Raw genomic sequence first — 18,332 nt, 5'->3', positions numbered from 1 at the left:
CATCACTACTACTGTTTGGAGGTCTGTGCACAACTCCCACTAACGTTTTTTTGTCATTTGGTGTTCTGCAGCTCTACCTCTTTAACCAGCAATGCTACCCCAACTCCTTTTCCTTTTATTCTATCCTTCCTGAATGTTGAATACCCCTGGATGTTGAGTTCCCAGCCCTGATCATCCTGGAGACACGTCTCTGTAATCCCAATCACATCATATCTGTCAACATCTATTTGCACAGTTAATTCATCCATTCATTCTTATTACGGATACTCCTTGCATTAAGACACAAAGCCTTCAGGCTTGTTTTTTTAACACCCTTTGTCCTTTTAGAATTATGATGTAGTCATCTAACAACTCATGCTAAGAGTGGAAGCAAGTCTTCCTCGATCTTAAATGACTGCCTGTGGTATTCCCATTATCACAGTCTCTCTCTCTTATACCCATTATCAGTCCCTCTCTATTATTCCCATTATCACAGTCTCTCTCTCTCTCTCTCTCTCTAATTCCCATTATCACAATCCCTCTCTCTCTGTCTCTCTCTAATTCCCATAATCACAGTCCTTCTCTCTCTCTCTCTAATTCCCATTATCACAGTCCCCCGCCTCTCTCTCTCTAATTCCCACTACCACAGTCTCTCTCTCTCTCTCTCTAATTCCCATTATCACAGTTCCTCTCTCTCTCTCATTCCCATTATCAATCCTTCTCTCTTATTCCCATTATCACAGTCTCTCTCTCTTATTCCCATTATCAGTCCCCCCTCTCTCTCTCTCTCTCTCTCTAATTCCTATTATCACACTTCCCCTCCCTCTCTCTCTCTCTCGCTCTAATTCCCATTATCACAGTCTCTCTCTCTCTCTCTCTCTATCTCTAATTCCCATTATCACAGTCTCTCTCTCTCTCTAATTCCCATTATCACAGTCTCTCTCTCTAATTCCCATTATCACAGTCTCTCTCTCTCTCTCTAATTCCCATTATCACAGTCTCTCTCTCTCTATCTCTAATTCCCATTATCACAGTCTCTCTCTCTCTCTCTCTCTCTAATTCCCATTATCACAGTCTCTCTCTCTCTCTAATTCCCATCACAGTCTCTCTATCTCTCTCTCTCTCAAATCCCCATTATCACAGTCTCTCGCTCTCTCTCTGTTATTACCATTCTCCAAGTTGCTCTCTCTCTCTCTCTCTAATTCCTATTATCACACTCCCTCTCTCTCTCTCTCTCCCTCTCTCTCTCATTCCCATTATCACAGTCTATCTCTCTCTCTCTCTCTAATTCCCATTATCAGTCTCTCTCTCTCTCTCTCTAATTCCCATTATCAGTCTCTCTCTCTCTCTAATTCCCATTATCAGTCTCTCGCTCTCTCTCTCTCTCTCTAATTCCCATTATCAGTCTCTCTCTCTCTCTAATTCCCATTATCACAGTCTCTCTCTCTCTCTCTGTTATTACCATTCTCCCAGTTGCTCTCTCTCTCTCTCTAATTCCTATAATCACACTCCCTCTCTCTCTCTCTCTCTCTAATTCCCATTATCAGTCTCTCTCTCTCTCTCTCTCTCTCTAATTCCCATTATCAGTCTCTCTCTCTCTCTAATTCCCATTATCACAGTCTCTCTCTCTCTCTCTCTCTCTCTGTTATTACCATTCTCCCAGTTGCTCTCTCTCTCTCTCTAATTCCTATAATCACACTCCCTCTCTCTCTCTCTCTCTCTAATTCCCATTATCACAGTCTATCTCTCTCTCTCTCTCTCTCTCTAATTCCCATTATCACAGTCTATCTCTCTCTCTCTAATTCCCATTGTCACAGTCTATCTCTCTCTCTGTTATTACCATTCTCCCAGTTGCTCTCTCTCTCTCTAATTCCTATTATCACACTCCCTCTCTCTCTCTCTCTCTAATTCCCATTATCACAGTCTATCTCTCTCTCTCTCTCTCTCTAATTCCTATTATCACACTCCCTCTCTCTCTCTCTCTCTCTCTAATTCCCATTATCACAGTCTATCTATCTCTCTCTCTCTAATTCCCATTATCACACTCCCTCTCTCTCTCTCTCTAATTCCCATTATCACAGTCTATCTATCTATCTCTCTCTCTCTAATTCCCATTATCACAGTCTCTCTCTCTCTCTCTCTCTCTCTCTAATTCCCATTATCACAGTCTCTCTCTCTCTCTCTCTAATTCCCATTATCAGTCTCTCTCTCTCTCTCTCTAATTCCCATTATCACACTCCCTCTCTCTCTCTCTCTCATTCCCATTATCACAGTCTATCTATCTCTCTCTCTCTCTAATTCCCATTATCACACTCCCTCTCCCTCTCCCTCTCTCTCTAATTCCCATTATCACAGTCTCTCTCTCTCTCTCTCTCTAATTCCCATTATCACAGTCTCTCTCTCTCTCTCTCATTCCCATTATCAGTCTCTCTCTCTCTCTCTAATTCCCATTATCACACTCCCTCTCTCTCTCTCTAATTCCCATTATCACAGTCTATCTATCTATCTCTCTCTCTAATTCCCATTATCACAGTCTCTCTCTCTCTCTCTCTAATTCCCATTATCACAGTCTATCTATCTATCTCTCTCTCTAATTCCCATTATCACAGTCTCTCTCTCTCTCTCTCTAATTCCCATTATCACAGTCTATCTATCTATCTCTCTCTCTAATTCCCATTATCACAGTCTCTCTCTCTCTCTCTCTAATTCCCATTATCACAGTCTCTCTCTCTCTCTAATTCCCATTATCACAGTCTCTCTCTCTCTCTCTCTAATTCCCATTATCACAGTCTATCTATCTCTCTCTCTCTAATTCCCATTATCACAGTCTATCTATCTCTCTCTCTCTCTCTAATTCCCATTATCACAGTCTATCTATCTCTCTCTCTCTCTCTAATTCCCATTATCACAGTCTCTCTCTCTCTCTCTCTCTCTAATTCCCATTATCACAGTCTCTCTCTCTCTCTCTCTCTCTGTTATTACCATTCTTCCAGTTGCTCTCTCCCTCTCTCTCTCAGTATTTTTGAGTCCGTCTCCTAGCAACCGCCTGAGGCCGGAAATGCGTTCCGAAGATGGCCCCGCCCCCTGAGACTGTTCGCGCGGGAAACGTTGCGACTTCCGGTCTGTTTCTATAGGGTGGGTCTGTGAGTTGTATAGGGTGGACTGTATGGGCCAATTGGCAGTGAGTCTGCAGATGATCATTTACATCAGAAGAAGCAGAGAGTGGCTTCAGACGTTTGCAATATTGGCTCAGTTGCAATGATGTGCCCAAGGGCAGGTATTCATGGACTGAAGGGAGAATTGGGGACAGTTTTATTCCAAGGTCCAGTGTCAGCCTCGCCTCTGAGTCAGAAGCTTGTGGGCTCAAGTACCACTCCGGAGGTGTGAGCACAAAAACATCTAGGCTGACACTCCAGCACTGCACTGAGGGAGTGCCGCACTGTCACAGGGGCAGTACTGAGGGAGTGCCGCACTGCCGGAGGGCAGTACTGAGGGAGTGCCGCACTGCCGGAGGGCAGTACTGAGGGAGTGCTGCACTGTCGGAGGGGCAGTACTGAGGGAGTGCTGCACTGTCGGAGGGGCAGTACTGAGGGAGAGCCGCACTGTCACAGGGGCAGTACTGAGGGAGTGCCGCACTGTCACAGGGGCAGTACTGAGGGAGAGCCGCACTGTCGGAGGGCAGTACTGAGGGAGTGCTGCACTGTCGGAGGGGCAGTACTGAGGGAGAGCCGCACTGTCGGAGGGCAGTACTGAGGGAGTGCTGCACTGTCGGAGGGGCAGTACTGAGGGAGCGCCGCACTGTCGGAGGGCAGTACTGAGGGAGTGCTGCACTGTCGGAGGGGCAGTACTGAGGGAGAGCTGCACTGTCGGAGGGGCAGTACTGAGGGAGCGCCGCACTGTCGGAGGGCAGTACTGAGGGAGTGCTGCACTGTCGGAGGGGCAGTACTGAGGGAGAGCTGCACTGTCACAGGGGCAGTACTGAGGGAGTGCCGCACTGTCGGAGGGGCAGTACTGAGGGAGCGCCGCACTGTCGGAGGGGCAGTACTGAGGGAGTGCCGCACTGTCGGAGGGGCAGTACTGAGGGAGCGCCGCACTGTCACAGGGTCAGTACTGAGGGAGCGCCGCACTGTCACAGGGTCAGTACTGAGGGAGCGCCGCACTGTCACAGGGGCAGTACTGAGGGAGTGCCGCACTGTCGGAGGGGCAGTACTGAGGGAGCGCCGCACTGTCGGAGGGGCAGTACTGAGGGAGTGCCGCACTGTCGGAGGGGCAGCACTGAGGGAGTGCTGCACTGTCGGAGGGGCAGTACTGAGGGAGAGCTGCACTGTCGGAGGGCAGTACTGAGGGAGTGCTGCACTGTCGGAGGGTTGTACTGAGGGAGAGCTGCACTGTCGGAGGGGCAGTACTGAGGGAGTGCTGCACTGTCGGAGGGGCAGTACTGAGGGAGTGCCGCACTGTCGGAGGGCAGTACTGAGGGAGCGCCGCACTGCCGGAGGGGCAGTACTGAGGGAGCGCCGCACTGCCGGAGGGGCAGTACTGAGGGAGCGCCGCACTGTCGGAGGGGCAGTACTGAGGGAGTGCTGCACTGTCGGAGGGGCAGTACTGAGGGAGTGCTGCACTGTCGGAGGGGCAGTACTGAGGGAGTGCTGCACTGTCAGAGGGGCAGTACTGAGGGAGTGCCGCACTGTCGGAGGGGCAGTACTGAGGGAGTGCCGCACTGTCGGAGGGGCAGTACTGAGGGAGTGCCGCACTGTCGGAGGGGCAGTACTGAGGGAGTGCTGCACTGTCAGAGGGGCAGTACTGAGGGAGTGCCGCACTGTCAGAGGGGCAGTACTGAGGGAGCGCGGCACTGTCAGAGGGGCAGTACTGAGGGAGTGCCGCACTGTCGGAGGGGCAGTACTGAGGGAGTGCCGCACTGTCGGAGGGGCAGTACTGAGGGAGTGCCGCACTGTCGGAGGGGCAGTACTGAGGGAGTGCCGCACTGTCAGAGGGGCAGTACTGAGGGAGTGCCGCACTGTCGGAGGGGCAGTACTGAGGGAGTGCCGCACTGTCGGAGGGGCAGTACTGAGGGAGCGCCGCACTGTCGGAGGGGCAGTACTGAGGGAGCGCTGCACTGTCGGAGGGGCAGTACTGAGGGAGTGCTACACTGTCGGAGGGGCAGTACTGAGGGAGTGCTGCACTGTTGGAGGGACAGGACTGAGGGAGCGCCGCACTGTCGGAGGGGCAGTACTGAGGGAGCGCTGCACTGTCGGAGGGGCAGTACTGAGGGAGCGCTGCACTGTCGGAGGGGCAGTACTGAGGGAGTGCTGCACTGTCGGAGGGGCAGTACTGAGGGAGTGCCGCACTGTCGGAGGGGCAGTACTGAGGGAGTGCCGCACTGTCGGAGGGCAGTACTGAGGGAGCGCTGCACTGTCGGAGGGGTAGTACTGAGGGAGCGCCGCACTGTCACAGGGGCAGTACTGAGGGAGCGCCGCACTGTCGGAGGGGCAGTACTGAGGGAGCGCCACACTGTCGGAGGGGCAGTACTGAGGGAGCGCCACACTGTCGGAGGGGCAGTACTGAGGGAGCGCCGCACTGTCGGAGGGCAGTACTGAGGGAGCGCTGCACTGTCGGAGGGGCAGTACTGAGGGAGTGCCGCACTGTCGGAGGGGCAGTACTGAGGGAGCGCCGCACTGCCGGAGGGGCAGTACTGAGGGAGTGCCGCACTGCCGGAGGGGCAGTACTGAGGGAGCGCCGCACTGCCGGAGGGGCAGTACTGAGGGAGCGCCGCACTGTCGGAGGGGCAGTACTGAGGGAGCGCCGCACTGTCGGAGGGGCAGTACTGAGGGAGTGCCGCACTGTCGGAGGGGCAGTACTGAGGGAGTGCCGCACTGTCGGAGGGGCAGTACTGAGGGAGTGCTGCACTGTCAGAGGGGCAGTACTGAGGGAGTGCTGCACTGTCAGAGGGGCAGTACTGAGGGCGTGCTGCACTGTCAGAGGGGCAGTACTGAGGGAGTGCCGCACTGTCGGAGGGGCAGTACTGAGGGAGCGCGGCACTGTCGGAGGGGCAGTACTGAGGGAGCGCCGCACTGTCGGAGGGGCAGTACTGAGGGAGTGCCGCACTGTCGGAGGGGCAGTACTGAGGGAGTGCCGCACTGTCGGAGGGGCAGTACTGAGGGAGTGCCGCACTGTCGGAGGGGCAGTACTGAGGGAGTGCCGCACTGTCGGAGGGGCAGTACTGAGGGAGTGCCGCACTGTCGGAGGGGCAGTACTGAGGGAGCGCCGCACTGTCGGAGGGGCAGTACTGAGGGAGCGCCGCACTGTCGGAGGGGCAGTACTGAGGGAGTGCCGCACTGTCGGAGGGGCAGTACTGAGGGAGTGCCGCACTGTCGGAGGGCAGTACTGAGGGAGCGCTGCACTGTCGGAGGGGTAGTACTGAGGGAGCGCCGCACTGTCACAGGGGCAGTACTGAGGGAGCGCCGCACTGTCGGAGGGGCAGTACTGAGGGAGCGCCACACTGTCGGAGGGGCAGTACTGAGGGAGCGCCACACTGTCGGAGGGGCAGTACTGAGGGAGCGCCGCACTGTCGGAGGGCAGTACTGAGGGAGCGCTGCACTGTCGGAGGGGCAGTACTGAGGGAGTGCCGCACTGTCGGAGGGGCAGTACTGAGGGAGCGCCGCACTGCCGGAGGGGCAGTACTGAGGGAGTGCCGCACTGCCGGAGGGGCAGTACTGAGGGAGCGCCGCACTGCCGGAGGGGCAGTACTGAGGGAGCGCCGCACTGTCGGAGGGGCAGTACTGAGGGAGCGCCGCACTGTCGGAGGGGCAGTACTGAGGGAGCGCCGCACTGTCGGAGGGGCAGTACTGAGGGAGAGCTACACTGTCGGAATGCAGTACTGAGGGAGTGCTGCACTGTCAGGGGCAGTTGTGAGGGAGTGCTGCACTGTCTTTCGGATGAGAAGTTAAACTGAGGCCCAATCTGCTCTCTCAGGTGGCCGTAAAAGATCCCAAGGCACTATTTCGAAGAAGAGCCAGGGACTTCCACCTGGGTGTCCTGGCCAACTCTGATCCCTCGACCAACGTAAGAAAAACAGATGTTCTGCACATGATCACGTTGCTGTTTGTGGGAGCTTGTTGTGTGCAAATTGGCTGCTGTGTTTTCTACATTCCAACAGTGACTGCACTTCAAGAGTACTTTGTTGGCCTTAAAGCGCTTTGGGACATCCTGAAGTGGTGAAAAAGGCGCTATAGAAATGCAAGTCTTTTGTTTCCTTTGCCTGCAAAAGACCTGCATTTACTGTCACTAACCATTTTACAATCTGTTTTATGTCTCTTGCTAGTTTACTCTCATATTTTATTTTCTCCCTCGATCAATTTATTGGCCCAGCTTTGCTGAATGCTAAAATCCTCCCTATCCTCAGGCTGACTGCACTGTGTGGTGTCATTATACGCCGTTGGCGATGGAGAGGATAGGGGGTCGGGAGCACAACTCGGGCGAAGGGTCTGGTTCTGCCTACGTCAGTTGCCGAAGAGTAGGATCTAGTTCTTTGTTTGCCGTTTGTTTTCTGTGCCCTGCTGGCTCTGTCTCCTCAGGGTCCCAGGAATGAGGTTCTGCTGAGAGAGTTTGAGGAGCGAGGGTCAAAATTAAATCGCAGAATCTCACCGGTAATAATCCCTGGATTGTTAGTTAAGCCCTGCGCCAATTGGCATAGGGACAAACAGATTAGGAGGAGAGAGAGTTAGAGGGGCGGAGGGTTTAGGGAGGGAGTTCCAGAGCTTGGGGCCCAGGCAACAGAAGGTAAGGCCACCAATGGTGCTGAGATTATAATCAGGGATGCTCAGGAGGGAAGAATTGGAGGAGCGCAGACATCTCGGGGGGGGGGGCTGGAGGAGGTTACAGAGATAGGGAGGGGCGAGGCCCTGGAGGGATTTGTAAACGAGGATGAGAATTTTGAAATCGAGGAGTATCTCAACTGGAGCCAATGTCGGTCAGCGAGCACAGGGGATGATGGGTGAGCGGGACGTGGTGCGAGTTAGGACGTGGGCAGAGAACAGCGATATTGCTTTAAGAAATCGTTGATCTTAATTAGGAACGACCCCCAGCCTGTACGAATAAAAGGCAGGGAGCTGGTTCAGTCGTGAAGGGAGTCTGGAGAGGAATAAACTCTGAGGTACTTCCTTCCTCCCCTCTGCCCTTCGCTCACCTCCCCTCCTCCCCTCCCCCCTCCCCCCCCTCCCCTCCGTCCACCACCCCTCCTCCCCCTCCCCTCCGCCCACCTCCCCATCACCCCTCCCCTCCCCTCCGCCCACCTCCCCATCACCCCTCCCCTCCTCTCCTCCGCCCACTTCCCCCACACCCCTCCTCCTCCATCCCACCCCTCCTCCCCTCCGTCCACCTCCCTACCACCTCTCCACCTCCTCCCTCCTTCCCCCCCACCCACCTGGCTCACATTCCCACCACCCCTCCTCCTCCACCACCCCACCCCTCCCCTGCTCCTCTGCCCACCTAGAGCCAGGGTCACAGCCTGCCCAGGGTCACGGCTCCCCTGGGGTCACGGCCCACCACGGAGCTCGGGTAGGGTTCCTCGGGCACTTTCTGTGCTAGGGCCCAATCTCCAGTCACATAAGAAATAGAAGCAGGCGTGGACCATACGGCCCCTCGAGCCTGCTCCGCCATTTAATAAGATCATGGCTGATCCGATCATGGACTCAGCTCCACTTCCCTGCCCGCTCCCCATAACCATTTATTCCCTTATCGGTTAAGAAACTGTCTATTTCTGTCTTAAATTTATTCAATGTCCCAGCTTCCACAGCTCTCTGAGGCAGGAATTCCACAGATTTACAACCCTCTGAGAGGAGAAATTCCTCCTCAGCTTAGTTTTAAATGGGAGGCCCTTTATTCTAAGATCGTGCCCTCTAGTTCTAGTCTCCCCCATCAGTGCAAACATTCTCTCTGCATCCACCTTGTCGAGCCCCCTCATAATCTTATACGTTTCGATAAGATCACCTCTCATTCTTCTGAACTCTAATGAATAGAGGCCCAACCTACTCAACCTTTCCTCATAAGTCAACCCCCTCATCTCCGGAATTAACCGAATGAACCTTCTCTGAACTGCCTCCAAAGCAAGTATATCCTTTCGTAAATATGGAACCAAAACTGCACGCAGTATTCCAGGTGTGGCCTCACCAATACCCTGTATAACTGTAGCAAGACTTCCCTGCTTTTATACTCCATCCCCTTTGCAATAAAGGCCAAGATTCAATTGACCTTCCTGATCACTTGCTGTACCTGCATACTAATCTTTTGTGTTCCATGCACAAGTACCCCCAGGTCCTGCTGTACTGCAGCACTTTGCAATCTTTCTCCACTTAAATAATAACTTGCTCTTTGATTTTTTTCTGCCAAAGTGCATGACCTCACACTTTCCAACATTATACTCCATCTGCCAAAATCTTTGCCCACTCACGGAGCCTGTCTATGTCCTTTTGCAGGTTTTTTTGTGTCTTCCTCACACACTGCTTTTCCTCCCAGCTTTGTATCATCAGCAAACTTGGCTACGTTACACTCAGTCCCTTCCTCCAAGTCGTTAATATAGATTGTAAATAGTTGGGGTCCCAGCACTGATCCCTGCGGCGCCCCACTAGTTACCTGTTGCTAACCATAGAATGAACCATTTATTCCGACTCTCTGTTTTCTGTTAGTTAGCCAATTCTCTATCCATGCTAATATATTACCGCCAACCTTGTGAACTTTTATCAGTAACCTTTTATGTGGCACCTTGTCAAATGCCTTCTGGAAGTCCAAATACACCACATCCACTTGTTCCCCTTTATCCACCCTGTTTGTTACATCCTAAAAGAACTTCAGCAAGTAGTATTCACGATGACTGGAGATGGTGAGGCTCAGCAGAATATTCCATCGGTGGGAGCAGACATCACAAAAGAGGCCAACCTCACCTGAGGCGTGCATGCTGCGTTCCGACACTAGTAACTGGACATATGAGCAGGATTGGGAGGCCTGCCTGACATTCCCTGTTCAGGATCAGAATCTTGGAGCGCCGCGACTCCTGCACTGGGGAACAGCAGCTGGCCGCACACAGCAATCTGCCCCGGGGCCAATCATCCCCCCGGGGCCCCTCACCCCCCCCCCGGGCCCCTCACCCGAGCCCCTCACCCCCCCCCCCCGGGACCCTCAGGCCCCTCACCCCCCCGGGCCCCTCACCCCCCAAGCCCCGAGCCCCTCACCCCACCCCCCGGGCCCCTCACCCCCCCCCTGGGATCCTCTGGCCCCTCACCGCCCTGGCCCCTCACCCCAGGCACCACACCCCTGAGCCCCTCACCCCCCCCCCCCCCCCCCGGGCCCCTCACCCCCCAAGCCCCTCACCCACCCTGGGCCCCGAGCCCCTCACCCCCTCCCCCGGGCCCCTCTCCCTCGCCCCTCACCCCCCGGGCCCCTCATCCCCCTGGGTCTCGTCCCCCGGGCCTCTCACCCCACGGGCTCCCTGTGCCCTGTGCCCCCTTTGTGTACTTGCCCCACCTGCCCCACACCCCCCCGTGTGTCCCTGTGTCCCCCGGCACTCCCTCAGTACTGCCCCTCCGACAGTGCGGCACTCCCTCAGTACTGCCCCTCCGACAGTGCGGCACTCCCTCAGTACTGCCCCTCCGACAGTGCGGCACTCCCTCAGTACTGCCCCTCCGACAGTGCAGCACTCCCTCAGTACTGCCCCTCCTACAGAGCAGCTCTCCCTCAGTACTGCCCCTCCGACAGTGCAGCTCTCCCTCAGTACTGCCCCTCCGACAGTGCAGTGCTCCCTCAGTACTGCCCCTCCTACAGAGCAGCACTCCCTCAGTACTGCCCCTCCTACAGAGCAGCACTCCCTCAGTACTGCCCCTCCTACAGAGCAGCTCTCCCTCAGTACTGCCCCTCTGACACTGCAGCACTCCCTCATTACTGCCCCTCCAACAGTGCAGTACTGCCCCTCCGACAGGGCAGTACTGCCTCTCCGACAGTGCAGCGCTCCCTCAGTACTGCCCCTCCGACAGTGCAGCACTCCCTCAGTACTGCCCCTCCTACAGAGCAGCTCTCCCTCAGTACTGCCCCTCCGACAGTGCAGTGCTCCCTCAGTACTGCCCCTCCTACAGAGCAGCACTCCCTCAGTACTGCCCCTCCTACAGAGCAGCTCTCCCTCAGTACTGCCCCTCCGACAGTGCAGTGCTCCCTCAGTACTGCCCCTCCTACAGAGCAGCACTCCCTCAGTACTGCCCCTCCTACAGAGCAGCACTCCCTCAGTACTGCCCCTCCTACAGAGCAGCACTCCCTCAGTACTGCCCCTCCAACAGTGCAGCACTCCCTCAGTACTGCCCCTCCTACAGGGCAGCACTCCCTCAGTACTGCCCCTCCAACAGGGCAGCACTCCCTCAGTACGGCACTGGAGTGTCAGCCTGGCTTGTTGAGCTCGAGTCCCTGGAGTGGGATTTAAACCCAGAACATTGTGACTCCAAGGCGAGAGTGCTGCTCACTGAGCCACAGCTGACAGTGTGTGGAAGGGAGTGACGGAGGGCTGATGGGACTATCGTGGAGGTGTACTGACAGAGATCATTGAGCTGGGAATACCTGGTTACAGGCTGGTCTCCTCCGGAACAGTCAAGACAGGGGTTTTACAGTGTGAACATTTTCAGGAATAGGGCATTAAGCTAAATCACCCTCAACGCCACATCCAGTCCCTCCATTTGTTCTCCAATTGCCTCTTCAACCCTCTTTTATAGGAGGGAACTAAAACCCAAAAAACATTTTGGATCGGGGTCGGTAGGAGGTTAAAGCTTTAAAAACTGAATCCTGACCCCAACCCGTTCAACGTTTAACAGGTTTAACGGAGGCGGGACGGGGATGGGCAGCCAATCCGCTCGCAGGTCACGTGTCGCCTATTTAAATATTGTAATGAGGCAGGCCATTTCAGATCTGAGCTCTGGCTGGCGGTGTTTCCCAGGCCGCAGGGGAGCCTGACATCTGGAGTAAGGCGAGGGTTGCAGGGACTAGCTGCTTCATTGGCCGAGGCCTGGAATACAAGAGCAGCGGGGGGTTATTCCAGAACTGTATAAAACATGGTTAGGCCACAGCTGGAGTACTGCGTGCAGTTCTGGTCACCACATTACAGGAAAGATGTGATTGCACTGGAGAGGGTGCAGAGGAGATTTACGGGGATGTTGCCAGGACTGGAGAATTTTAGCGCTGAGGAAAGATTGGATAGGTTGGGGTTTGTTTTCCTTGGAACAGAGGAGGCTGAGCGGAGACCTGATTGAGGTGTATAAAATTATGAGGGGCCTGGATAGAGTGAATAGGAAGGACCTGTTTCCCTTGGCAGAGGGGTCAACGACCAGGGGGCATAGATTTAAAGTAATTGGGGGGAGGTTTAGAGGGGATTTGAGGGGAAATTACTTCACCCAGAGGATGGTAGGGGTCTGGAACTCACTGCCTGAAAGGGTGGTAGAGGCAGAAACCCTCACCACATTTAAAAAGTACCTGGATGTGCACCTGAAGTGCCGTAACCTGCAGGGCTACGGACCCAGAGATGGAAAGTGGGATTAGGCTGGGTAGCTCTTGGTCGGCCGGCGTGGACACGATGGGCCGAATGGCCTCCTTCCGTGCTGTAAATGTCTGGGATTCTATGCAATTGGCTTTCCATTGTCCCTGCCTCATGTACCTCCTGCGATCAGACCCCGCGGGAATCGTTACCTTGAAATGCTAATCAGGCCCTGACGTTAAACTCATTCTGTCCCCAGCTCCCCCGCCTACCCACTCCTGACCCCCCCCAGGGTAAAATTACCCAGCCCCTCCCCAGGGAAAGATTCCCCTCCCCCCCCCCCCACCCCAAGGGTAAAATTCCCCAGTCCCTCCCCACACCCCCCCAGTGTAAAATTACCCAGCCCCTCCCCAGGGAAAAATTCCCTCCCCCCCCCCCCACCCCAAGGGTAAAATTCCCCAGTCCCTCCCCACAACCCCCCCCAGTGTAAAATTCCCCAGCCCCTCCCCAGGGAAAAATTAGCCTCCCCAGCCCCCCTCCCCCAGGGTAAAATTTCCCAGCCCCCCCCCAGGGAAAAATTAGCCTTCCCCCCCCCAGGGTAAAATTCCCCAGCCCCCCCCCCCAGGGTAAAATTCCCCAGCCCCCCCTCCCCCAGGGTAAAATTCCCAAGCCCCCCCCCCCAGGGTAAAATTCCCCAGCCCCCCCTCCCCCAGGGTAAAATTCCCAAGCCCCCCCCCCAGGGTAAAATTCCCCAGCCCCCCCTCCCCAGGGTAAAATTCCCCAGCGCCCCCCCCCCCAGGGTAAAATTCCCCAGCCCCCCCCCCCCCAGGGTAAAATTCCCCAGCCCCCCCCCCAGGGTAAAATTCCCCAGCCCCCCCCCCCCCCCCAGGGTAAAATTCCCCAGCCCCCCCCCCCAGGGTAAAATTCCCCAGCCCCCCCCCCAGGGTAAAATTCCCCAGCCCCCCCCCCCCAGGGTAAAATTCCCCAGCCCCCCCCCCCAGGGTAAAATTCCCCAGCCCCCCCCCCCAGGGTAAAATTCCCTAGCCCCCCCCCCCCACCCGAGGGTAAAATTCCCCAGCCCCCCCCCAGGGTAAAATTCCCCAGCCCCCCCCCCCCCAGGGTAAAATTCCCCAGCGCCCCCCCCCAGGGTAAAATCCCCCAGCCCCCCCCCCCCAGGGTAAAATTCCCCAGCCCCCCCCCCCCCAGGGTAAAATCCCCAGCCCCTCCCCCCACCCAGCTCTTAACCTACAGCTCATTTGTCTAAATACAAGGCGAGAGTTCCACTTGTCCAGTGCCTAGCCCACAATTGTCGAGGTAACGCTGCCTTCTCTTCTACCTCCCAACTTTGTAATGTTACACCTGTGTTCCCTGGGATTTGAATCCTTGGGCCTGCTGTGAACAGTAAGAGCAGGGGCAGGGGACCCCAGACACAGCTGCACGGGCCAGTACCTGGAGTATTGTGTGCAGTTTTGGTCTCCTAACTTGAGGAAGGACATTCTTGCTATTGAGGGAGTGCAGCGAAGGTTCACCAGACTGATTCCCGGGATGGCGGGACTGACATATCAAGAAAGACTGGATCAACTGGGCTTGTATTCACTGGAGTTCAGAAGAATGAGAGGAGATCTCACAGAAACGTTTAAAATTCTGACGGGTTTAGACAGGTTAGATGCAGGAAGAATGTTCCCAATGTTGGGGAAGTCCAGAACCAGGGATCACAGTCTAAGGATAAGGGGTAAGCCATTTAGGACCGAGATGAGGAGAAACTTCTTCACCCAGAGAGTGGTGAACCTGTGGAATTCTCTACCACAGAAAGTTGTTGAGGCCAATTCACGAAATATATTCAAAAAGGAGTTAGATGAAGTCCTTACTACTCGGGGGATCAAGGGGTATGGCGAGAAAGCAGGAATGGGGAACTGAAGTTGCAGGCTCGAAGGGTTGAATGGCCTACTCCTGCACCTATTTTATATGTATGTATGAATGTACCCGCATGTTCTGCACTGAAGCCTCCAATGATTCATGCTCTTAAAATTAACACGTGGCTTTCTTCAAAGACTGCTGTGTTACAAAGCAATACTGGGACTTTCTTGCTCAGGCACCTGAAGGCTGTTTCTCTGGCTTATCTCCAACCTTCTGCATTCTTTTGTCGACTGCGCCCTGTCAGTACTTGTCAGTTGACACACCCAGCTCTTAACCTACAGCTCATTTGTTTTCCAACGTCCCAAAATAAGGCTGAATTCCCCACCCCCCCTCCCACCCGCCGATCCCAGCCTGCTCCTCCAGCAAACACACGCACTCACACTCAATAAGTGCAGCACCCCCAAATCTGACAAAGGCATTCTCCGCGTGGTGCTGTGGAGAGACCACTGTCTGTAAAATGCCAGTGCACAGAGATGCTCTCAGCACTCCCATTGAATCCAGGCTGCAGACGGCAAATAAGATGGATAGACGGTAAATAGGCAAAAAAAATTAACGTGTATATACAGACACATGAGTATATACACAGGTAAATGAGGTGCAAAGAATAGCAGAAAATTAGAGCCTGTGCACAGATGACAATGGTGTCTCTCTCTCTCTCTCTCTCTGTATCTCTCTCCCTCACTCCCTGTTTCTGTCTATTGGTGTCCCTGTCTCCCTCACTGCCTCTCTCTTTCTCTCTGTCTCTCTCTCTCACTCACTCACTCATTCACTCTCTCTGTCTTTGTCTCACTCATCCCTTTCTCTCATCCCTTTCACTGAAACCATGCAGCCAGCCCGCACTTCCTTGTCGAACACTAATCACTGAGCTGGTGTGGCGGGTTAGGCCTGGAACAAAGCACTCCGCCAACTTGCTGACAATATCCACACACAACACAAAGAGGAAATAAAGGTCAGAGAGTTGACTCCAGTTGTGTGGAATATCTATGTCTCCTGACTTGCAATGGAGCAGGTTACAGCAAGGCTGGTGTACACCCTGCAACAAACAAAGAAAGACAGACTTGCATTTCTATAGCGCCTTTCACAACCACTAGATGTCTCAAAGCACTTTACAGCCAATGAAGTACTTTTGGAGTGTGGTCACTGTTGTAATGTCGGAAACATGGCAGCCAGTTTGCGAACAGCAAGCTCCCACAAACAGCAATGAGATAATAACCAGATAATCTGTTCTTGTTATGTTGATTGAGGGATAAATATTGGCCTCCGGACAACTCCCCTGCTCTTCTTTGAAATAGTGCCATGGGATCTTTTACACCGACCTGAGAGAGCAGACAGGGCCTCGGTTTAACGTCTCATCCAAAAGACGGCACCTCTGACATTGCGGCAATCCCTCACTACTGCCCCTCCGACAGTGCAGCACTCCCTCAGTACTGCCCCTCCGACAGTGCAGCGCTCCCTCAGTACTGCCCCTCCGACAGTGCAGCGCTCCCTCAGTACTGCCCCTCTGACAGTGCAGCGCTCCCTCAGTACTGCCCCTCCAACAGTGCAGCACTCCCTCAGTACTGCCCCTCCGACAGTGCACCGCTCCCTCAGTACTGCCCTTCCGACAGTGCAGCACTCCCTCAGTACTGCCCCTCTGACAGTGCAGCACTCCCTCAGTACTGCCCCTCCGACAGTGCACCGCTCCCTCAGTACTGCCCCTCTGACAGTGCAGCACTCCCTCAGTACTGCCCCTGTGACAGTGCAGCACTCCCTCAGTACTGCCCCTCCAACAGTGCGGTACTCCCTCAGTACTGCCCCCTCCGACAGTGCAGCACTCCCTCAGTACTGCCCCTCCGACAGTGCAGCATTCCCTCAGTACTGCCCCTCCGACAGTGCAGCACTCCCTCAGTACTGCCCCTCCGACAGTGCAGCACTCCCTCAGTACTGCCCCTCCAACAGTGCGGTACTCCCTCAGTACTGCCCCCTCCGACAGTGCAGCACTCCCTCAGTACTGCCCCTCCGACAGTGCAGCATTCCCTCAGTACTGCCCCTCCGACAGTGCAGCACTCCCTCAGTACTGCCCCTCCGACAGTGCGGCACTCCCTCACTACTGCACTGGAGTGTTAGCCTAGATTTTTATGCGCAAGTCCCTGGAGTGGGACTTGAACCCACAACCTTCTGACCCAGAGGCGAGTGTGCTGCCCACTGAGCCACGGCTGACGAGGAGAGCCCAGAACAGTGCAGGTCTCCCCGGGCCATCCACCCACACTTTATTCCCTCACAATGAAAGTAGGGCGCCCGTGTTGTGGAAACCCAAGCGGGGGCCCACAGGGGGGAATGCAGCAAAGTCGCCAGGACTCAAAACGTCGGCTGCACAACATAGAGATCATTTACTTTGGCACCCTCGTTTTAATAGAAAGGTGCCGATAATTACTGCCAAAGTCACCGCACCATTGTAGTGCATTCAGACCCCTACCCCACTCCCCCAGTGACTGAGGTCACACCTGACCCCTACCCCCCTCCCCCAGTGACTGAGGTCACACCTGACCCCTCTCCCTCCCCAGTGACTGAGGTCACACCTGACCCCTCTCCCTCCCCAGTGACTGAGGTCACACCTGACCCCTCTCCCTCCCCAGTGACTGAGGTCACACCTGACCCCTCTCCCTCCCCAGTGACTGAGGTCACACCTGACCCCTACCCCCCTCCCCCAGTGACTGAGGTCACACCTGACCCCTCTCCCTCCCCAGTGACTGAGGTCACACCTGACCCCTACCCCCCTCCCCCAGTGACTGAGGTCACACCTGACCCCTCTCCCTCCCCAGTGACTGAGGTCACACCTGACCCCTCTCCCTCCCCAGTGACTGAGGTCACACCTGACCCCTCCCCCTCCCCCAGTGACTGAGGTCACACCTGACCCCTCCCCCTCCCCCAGTGACTGAGGTCACACCTGACCCCTCCCCCTCCCCCAGTGACTGAGGTCACACCTGACCCCTCCCCCTCCCCCAGTGACTGAGGTCACACCTGACCCCGCCCCCAGCGACTGAGGTCACACCTGACCCCTCCTCCAGTGACTGAGGTCACACCTGACCCCTACCCCCCTCCCCCACTGACTGAGGTCACACCATCCCCCTCCCCCTCCCTCAGTGATTGAGGTCACACCTGACCCCTCCCCCTCCCCCAGTGACTGAGGTCACACCTGACCCCTACCCCCCTCCCCCAGTGACTGAGGTCACACCTGACCCCTCCCCCAGTGACTGAGGTCACACCTGACCCCTACCCCCCTCCCCCAGTGACTGAGGTCACACCTGACCCCTCTCCCTCCCCAGTGACTGAGGTCACACCTGACCCCTCCCCCTCCCCCAGTGAATGAGGTCACACCTGACCCCTCCCCCTCCCTCAGTGACTGAGGTCACACCTGACCCCGCCCCCAGCGACTGAGGTCACACCTGACCCCTACCACCCTCCCCCAGTGACTGAGGTCACACCTGACCCCTCTCCCTCCCCAGTGACTGAGGTCACACCTGACCCCTCTCCCTCCCCAGTGACTGAGGTCACACCTGACCCCTCCTCCAGTGACTGAGGTCACACCTGACCCCTCCCCCAGTGACTGAGGTCACACCTGACCCCCCCCCTCCCCTTCCCCCTCCCCCTCCCCCAGTGACTGAGGTCACACCTGACCCCTCCCCCGCCCCCAGTGACTGAGGTCACACCTGACCCCTCCCCCAGTGACTGAGGTCACACCTGACCCCTCCCCCTCCCCCAGTGACTGAGGTCACACCTGACCCCTCTCCCTCCCCAGTGACTGAGGTCACACCTGACCCCTCTCCCTCCCCAGTGACTGAGGTCACACCTGACCCCTCTCCCTCCCCAGTGATTGAGGTCACACTTGACCCCTCCCCCTCCCCCAGTGACTGAGGTCACACCTGACACCTACCCCCCTCCCCCAGTGACTGAGGTC

At 55.8% G+C, this 18,332-nt stretch overlaps 1 protein-coding gene across 4 annotated transcripts in view; it reads right to left on the bottom strand.

Annotated features, from left to right (window-relative positions):
* The window catches only part of LOC139264786 (IQ motif and ankyrin repeat domain-containing protein 1-like), a 168,917-nt gene that overhangs the window by 148,662 nt on the left and 1,923 nt on the right, over positions 1-18,332 (bottom strand). Inside the window, exon 1 of one of the 4 annotated variants that reach the window (XM_070881922.1) lies at positions 2,962-3,044. The exons of the other annotated variants lie outside the window; for them this stretch is intronic. The gene's annotated coding sequence lies outside the window, so the exon portion shown is untranslated. Of the gene's footprint in view, positions 1-2,961; positions 3,045-18,332 lie in introns of those variants that run through there. 4 annotated transcript variants of the gene reach the window in all.

The sequence above is a fragment of the Pristiophorus japonicus genome, chromosome 5 (genome assembly GCF_044704955.1).
Source record: "Pristiophorus japonicus isolate sPriJap1 chromosome 5, sPriJap1.hap1, whole genome shotgun sequence".
NCBI lineage: Eukaryota > Metazoa > Chordata > Chondrichthyes > Pristiophoridae > Pristiophorus > Pristiophorus japonicus.
Note: the sequence above shows the minus strand (reverse complement) of the source record. Positions and strands in the feature narration are given on the sequence as shown.